General features: G+C 35.4%; 1 protein-coding gene across 3 annotated transcripts in view; it reads right to left on the reverse strand.

Annotated features, from left to right (window-relative positions):
- LOC5569420 (gram-negative bacteria-binding protein 1) overlaps positions 1-4,111 on the reverse strand; it is a 28,295-nt gene extending 24,184 nt beyond the window's left edge. For 2 of the 3 annotated variants that reach the window (XR_002499890.1, XR_002499889.1), the window contains exons 1-2: positions 3,831-4,111; positions 3,303-3,772 (exon numbers count right to left, since the gene is read on the reverse strand). The gene's annotated coding sequence lies outside the window, so the exon portion shown is untranslated. The remainder of the gene's footprint in view (positions 1-3,302; positions 3,773-3,830) is intronic. The other variant, XM_001658462.3, reaches the window with a different exon arrangement.
- Positions 4,112-6,858: the final 2,747 nt, after the last annotated feature.

Raw genomic sequence — 6,858 nt, forward strand, 5'->3', positions numbered from 1 at the left:
TTATTTTCGAGCCGACTGGAATATATATGAAACATTTGTTGACTCTAATCTTAATGTTAATATTCCTTTACAAACAAAACTTTATATTGACAATGCTCTTGAAACTTTAACAAATTCCATTGATGAAGCCAGGAGCATTGCAATTCCAAAATGTGAAGTAAAATTTGAATCCGTGATTATAGATGATGATCTTAAACTCTTGGTCCGTCTTAAAAACGTGAGGAGAAGACAATTTCAACGCACTCGCTATCCTGCTATGAAAATTATATGGCAGGATTTGCAGAAAGAAATCAAGAAACGTTTTGCACAATTAAGAAACAAAAATTTTGAAAATAAGATATCTCAATTGGACCCTTGCTCTAAGCCCTTTTGGAAATTATCTAAAATCTTGAAAAAACCTCAGAAGCCAATACCGGCATTGAAAGAGGAAAACAAATTATTACTAACTAAATGCGAAAAAGCTCAAAAACTTGCTATGCAGTTTGAAAGTGCGCACAATTTTAATTTAGGACTTACTAGTCCAATTGAAAATCAAGTTACTTAGGACTTCGAAAATATTCCCAATCAAGAGAACATTTTCGAAAATTCCTGGGAGACTGATTTGGAAGCAGTGAGAACTATTATTAAAAAATTCAAAAATATGAAAGCTCCTGGCGATGATGGAATTTTCTACATCCTCATCAAGAAACTTCCAGAAAGTAGCTTATCATTTTTAGTTGATATATTTAACAAATGTTTTCAATTAGCATATTTTCCTGACAAATGGAAAAATGCTAAGGTTGTTCCAATTTTAAAACCAGACAAAAATCCTGCAGAAGCTTCTAGCTATCGTCCAATCAGTTTGCTTTCCCCCATCAGTAAAATTTTTGAAAAGGTTATTTTGAACAGAATGATGGCCCACATCAACGAAAATTCAATTTTTGCCAATGAACAGTTCGGATTCCGCCATGGACATTCGACCACTCATCAACTTTTACGTGTAACAAATTTGATCCGTTCCAACAAATCTGAAGGCTATACTACTGGTTATTATACAATATTTTCACATATGACTTACCTGAGTTACCTCAGGGATGTCAAAAATCTTTGTTTGCGGATCACACAGGCCTCTCCGCCAAAGGACGAAGCCGGCGTGCCATCTGTAGTCGATTGCAAAAAAGTTTGGATATTTTTTCTTCATACTTGCAAAAATGGAAGATTTCTCCTAATGCTTCCAAAACTTAATTAATAATATTCCCACATAAACCAAAAGCTCTTTATTTGAAACCTTCAAGTAAACATGTTGTCACGATGAGAGGGGTTCCAATAAATTGGTCAGATGAAGTTAAGTATCTAGGGCTCATGCTAGATAAGAATTTAAAGAATTCAAAAATCACATTGAGGGCATTCAAGCCAAATGTAACAAATATGTAAAATGTCTCTATCCCCTTATTAATAGAAAATCAAAACTTTGTCTTAAGAGCAAGCTTTTGATATTCAAACAAATTTTCAGGCCAGCCATGTTGTATGCTGTACCAATATGGACTAGCTGTTGTAATACCAGGAAGAAAGCTCTGCAGAGAATTCAAAATAAAATTTTGAAAATGATTCTGAGACTTCCTCCCTGGTATAGTACCAATGAGTTACATAGAATATCCAATGTTGAAACATTGGAACAAATGTCAAATAAAATAATAAATAATTTCAAGCAAAAATCGTTACAATTTTCTATTGCCACGATTAATGCGTTATATGTTTAGGTTAAGTTTGGTTAAGTATATTCAAAGCGTTTTTTTCTCTTATAAGCAGGTGAAATCAACTCACCTGTAAAAAAACTGAACTGCTACGGCAAATGAAATGTAATATGTTGTTAACAAAATGTTAATAAAATCTCAGATTTGTTTTTACCAAATAAGGATGATAGTGTTGTCTAATAACACAGAACACCTAGATATAAGAAATAATAAATGTAATGTTTGGAATGATACTAATAAAAAAAAACGCTCATGCAGCTGCATAGCTGCACAAAGTCCTTTCAAAAGAACATTTAAATGGTCTAGGTAGCCTTAAAAAAGAAGACGGCAGTTTTACTGTTGACTCTTCTGAAACACTGGAAGTAATGATGAGAACTCATTTCCCTGAATCGATCCCAGATTCGAATGAAGAACAGGTCTCAGATGAGGCAAGACATGTATGGTCGATAAATGCCTAACAGAAAGTTTTTCAGCCTATCAAATCTGGGGTGCTGTATCTCAGCTTCTGATAGTCCGAATTGGCTGAAATTTGGAAGACGAACTACAAATAACTTGAAATTTTGCCTTTAAGGAAATTGTTACATTGCAGTCATTTTACATAGAGATTCAGAGGGTTGTTCAAAGACAAAAGTTAGTAACCAAGAGACTTTTTAATTTAAATCGAAAACTATAAGTCGTGGAAAGTTAGTATGTTCTGCAAATTTGTGTGACTTCTGAAATTGAACAACTTTGTGGATCAGACCAATTTTCCACGACTTAGGGTTTGTTCACAAATTTCATAACGCCAAAAATGGCAATTTTCGATACCCATCCACCCCTTCGTGACGCATTTTTCATGAATATTTTTAAATTTTTGTATGAGCTGTAACATTTTTAGGACACCCACCCACCCCCTTCAGCGTTATGAAATTTGTGAATGGGCCCTTATCGTTTTCGAATTGAATTACAAATTCCCTCGGTTACTTACTTTTGTCTTTGAACAACCCTCTGAAACTCTATGTAAAATGACTGCAATGTAATAATTTCCCTACAGGCAATATTTCAAGTTATTTGTAGTTCATCATCCAAATTTCAGCCAATTCGGCCTACCAGAAGCTGAGATACAGTACTCCAAACTTAGGCATTTTGTATGGAAAAACAGCATTTGGTTACTAACTTATGTCACTGACTGTAGGTATTCAAAGCAAGTGTTGCGCTTTCATATATTCCAAAAGCGTGGCAAAAGGTTTGAGTTGTTTTCATTCCAAAAGCTGGAAGAAAGGATAAAACAACTCCCACAGCCTTTAGACCTATAAGCCTTTCCTCTGTTCTTTTAAAGACAATAAAAAAAAATTATTGATGAAATTTCCATACATATTTTTCTATGATCATTTACTTTACTGACTGGAAAGAGTAATCACCCTGTAGTGCAATACCTCAAACAGTCCTCAATAACATTCCAATACCTCAATGAGGTATTTTAATTGGTTTCAAACAATATTTTCAATACCATAATAATACCAAATTAAGGTATTAAATTAAATATTAAAATATAGTACGAGTTATTCGTTCCTACTCGAGAAGACTTACCTCCGTATCCAAAGGAATTCGCACCTCCCGTTGCCACTTCTGCAAGTCAAACGTTTGGAAGGTATCCTCGAAAACCATTCGTCCAGCGCAACTGGGTTTCCCATTCACGGTGGTAACGGTTGGGGCACATGGTGCCTCGGTGGTTGTAGTGCTCTTTTCGGACGGTTTTGTCGTTTTGGTCGCCTTCGGCTTCACCGTTGTAGTCGTCGTTGTTGTCGTCGTAGTAGTTTTTAAAGCTGCTTTCCGCTTCTGCTTCTGATTGGCCAACCAATAGGAACGATCCTCGTGCTGAACGTATACCCAATAGTGGACAGTTTGGTCATCGGTGATGGTGGCTTTCGTGGTCTCAAATACCCAACGACCATCCTCGGACGGTTCCGTTATGTCATCCGCATAATCACCTTCTTCGAACTGCTGGAACGGCTTGTTAATGCGAGCATGAAAGGCGAACAGCTTTATTCCGGGAACGTCTTCAAAAGATACTCTGCGTGAGGGACATGTTCGTGGATAACGTTCAACTACACCTACCGGGAATGCTGGCTCGGAAGCCACGCGGTTTCAAGAATTCAAATTCTATATCAGGAATAGAAAATTCTTGTGCCGAGACATAATTCACTTGTACAATTAGGCAAACAATCACTACACTATACAGAAGATGTCTCATCGTGCGAGATGCTGATTACGAACTGATTGTTAAGAGTTTACTAGTGATGCAAGATGACGACGCGAAAGATCAAGAACTGGGAGAGCGTAAGAATTGGGATTCACCGATTCGATGTTTTGCAATCGGTGGCTCTTGGAAAAGACGCACTATACATACACAACATCGTGCGGTGAACCCTTGAGAAGCGAAGCATTATTGTAAATTTAAAACTGGTTTAGGTACACTACTGCCAGCGAGGGATGCAAATACATTGCCATGGGACACTATCTCTCATGTAGTCGACCCAATCGATGGGAACAGCATGCGCTTGTAGAATAAGTCGGATGCGTGAAATACCAGTTGACTTAACTGTTTAGAAACATCTTTTTACGAAGAGATTCTGGACCGACTGGGAATCGCACCCAGACACCTTAAACACCTTAAGTGAGAGTTTAGTATAAAAGCTGGGTTAAAAAAGAGTGAAATTTGAATCATTAAATTGTATGATTTACTAACAAATCATTATTCGTAGCTAGTTTGAATTTCCGAACATTGACAGTTTCTGGTTTCGATCAGACCCATGCGTAGCGGCGATATTGCAATGAAACTGCAAAAACGTACTGTGCCTATTGATTGTCTATTTAATAATCTAATGAACGTGCACCAGTTATGACAATAGTGGTTCCCTATTCAATCATATGTAAATTCTCTAAAACTTTCACATTTTGAATATTTTTGAATGTTTTAAGACCGCACGGGACGTCATCATAATCACCCTATCCATTTGAAGAAGCAAATCCCAAGAGCCACTCCATATATCACTTCATCGGTTCACGAAAACTCGAGATTTGCTTCCACAAAGTTTTGATGATAATTGTTAGAGTGAGACAAAATATAGGGAAAATCACACGGTCTCCCGTGTCACCTTAACCACACTTTACATTTCATCCCATCTTTCGATCCTCTGAGCATGATATGGATTGAATTGTGAGATATTATCTTAGAGCTCTGTGATCGATTTTTCGTAGATATCTTATGCTCAGTCATCTTGAGCTTAGCAATCCACGCGTTTGATTTACTTGACAGAGCTAACCAAGCCAATCCCTAACTACAGTGATACCTCCATGAGTCGATGTTCCATGACTCGATATCGACTCATGGAACCATACTAAAACATAATTTCATGGTTACAATGATGGTCCCTAGAAGCAGCTTTCCAAAGAATTGCTGTTCCATGACTCGATATTTCCATGAGTCGATGGACCCTTCAATATCGACTCATGTAGGTTTCACTGTAATACGGAAATCATCAATCACGACCAAGATAAGTGAACAATGCTTATTAAAATAAGATCGTTTTGAGTTTTCATTAACTTTTCAGGGGTTGCAGCATTATTGTTTCACGTCTGCTGGGAACTCGAAAGAAAAAATAAAATGATAATCATAAAAACAATACAGTTGTTAGAATTGATAAAAATAAGTTTGGTTGATAATCAGAAAGATTGCATGTTTAATCTCAACAAATCTACATAATTAAGCTGACGGATTTCACGCCAACTCGACTCGCTATTGGCAGCACCCCTTCAGAATTCAATGAAACTATCTGGATGTCAAAAGTATGTGAAACTAAGATACTTTGCATATTTTGTTTTTTTTTTTCAAAATCGATCTAGACTAACATTTGGAAAGGGTCAAAGTTTTTTTTTTTACTTTTTTTATAAACCCGTATAACTCAAAAACGGTAAGACCTACAAAAAAGTGTTGTATGGGGGACTGTCGTGAAATTCCCTGAAGTTTTAGAAAAAAATATTAAAAAAATAAAAAACATTTTCTACACTGTAAAAAAATTAATCAAAACTTTAAAGTCGATTAAAAAAACGGCCACTTCAGATTTTGATCATCCTTAAGCAAAAAGATTCGTAATTAAATTTACTAAAAGTCGTCCAGAAATAAAAAGGAATTATACAGAGTTTTTTTATTAAATTCAATTGATCTCGCACAATACCGCTTATGAGAAAATCAACTCCGTCTAACAATTCGATGGGTTTTTTATAGTTGGAAAGATATCACAATAATATTTTATTTCTTTGCAAATAAAATCATGAGTTATGAGCTTATCAACTTTCTCCACGAAATACGAAACAAATTTTTCAACAGGCTTTATTATCGTTTCTAAATTAATCTATCGAGGAATCTTGTTGATCCATCTTTAACTTCATTTCACAAATGACTTAGATAAAATGAAAAGAGTTTTATTGACATCAAGCTTAAATAGTTATCCTCATAGGTAGAACGACAATTGTAAGTTAAATACTCATATTTCTATACACTCACGCGGTGGTTGTTGAGTAACTCATGGCCGTTAACGGACATTTTAGGTAGATAACAATACAAACATATTCATTATTTCTTATGCATCTGGCATGTAACGCAGGTACGTTCAGTAAGTTTTTCTTTTCACAAACTTTTTTCTAGAAGAGAGTGATTCCAAGCAACAGCACCAAAATTTGGTAAATTTTTTAATTCATTTTTTTTCTATTGAGCTGAAACTTTGTACAGTTTTCCAGTTCCATCTAAATCGTCATTTTCCGATATCAAATCTTCAAGTTGAGTCACGACTAACTTTTCAAAAGGGTGTATGTGAAAATGGTTCAAAAATATTCAAAAAGCTGCACAGCAAAAACGGTTCGTTCGATTGTTAGACAACTAAAGAAACAAAGTTAGACAACTAAATAAAGATTCAAAAAAAAAATACACACAGTAAAAAAAATTGTTTTTGCATTAAAAAACATAATTTTTGACACAAAAACTCAAATATCTCAAAACCCTATCGGAATACCAACGTATTTTTTGAGGGAAAACGGTCCATTATATTAGCTATCTACCATAAAAATTTGGTGATGGTAAACCAAT

This window comes from Aedes aegypti, chromosome 2, assembly GCF_002204515.2.
Source record: "Aedes aegypti strain LVP_AGWG chromosome 2, AaegL5.0 Primary Assembly, whole genome shotgun sequence".
NCBI classification, from domain to species: Eukaryota; Metazoa; Arthropoda; class Insecta; order Diptera; family Culicidae; genus Aedes; species Aedes aegypti.